This window comes from Cherax quadricarinatus, chromosome 69 (assembly GCF_038502225.1).
Source record: "Cherax quadricarinatus isolate ZL_2023a chromosome 69, ASM3850222v1, whole genome shotgun sequence".
Lineage (NCBI taxonomy): Eukaryota > Metazoa > Arthropoda > Malacostraca > Decapoda > Parastacidae > Cherax > Cherax quadricarinatus.
Genome location: NC_091360.1, coordinates 4,090,691 through 4,091,076, shown reverse-complemented (window position 1 = coordinate 4,091,076; position 386 = coordinate 4,090,691).

Sequence of the window (386 nt, the reverse complement as noted above, 5' to 3'; positions counted from 1 at the left end):
TACAATACATAAAGTTAATGTATAACCTGAGGAGTTTAATCATTCTTTAAACAACGGGGTACGTCTCTTCCTTGGAAGATATCTATTGACTCTGTAGCTTCTCTATTGCCATTCTCTTGCACCACAGTGGACTGTAGTAAAAGTTGTTATCAGGGGAGAAACTTGGTGGGTGTGGGTGAGTGCAGAGGCGGCTTGAGTCAACGCTCCACATTTACAATAACTTTGTGTCTGGCTCCGTAGCAAGGCGAGTTAAGACTTGCCTATCCTGGCTTAAGTGTTTTATTGTTTGTCCATTCTCACCCTGGCTACCTGGCTTCGTTCAGGCCTTCATGTCTATGTTTGTAAAGTATTCAACGCAATTTTCTGTTATCTAGTACATGAACTGC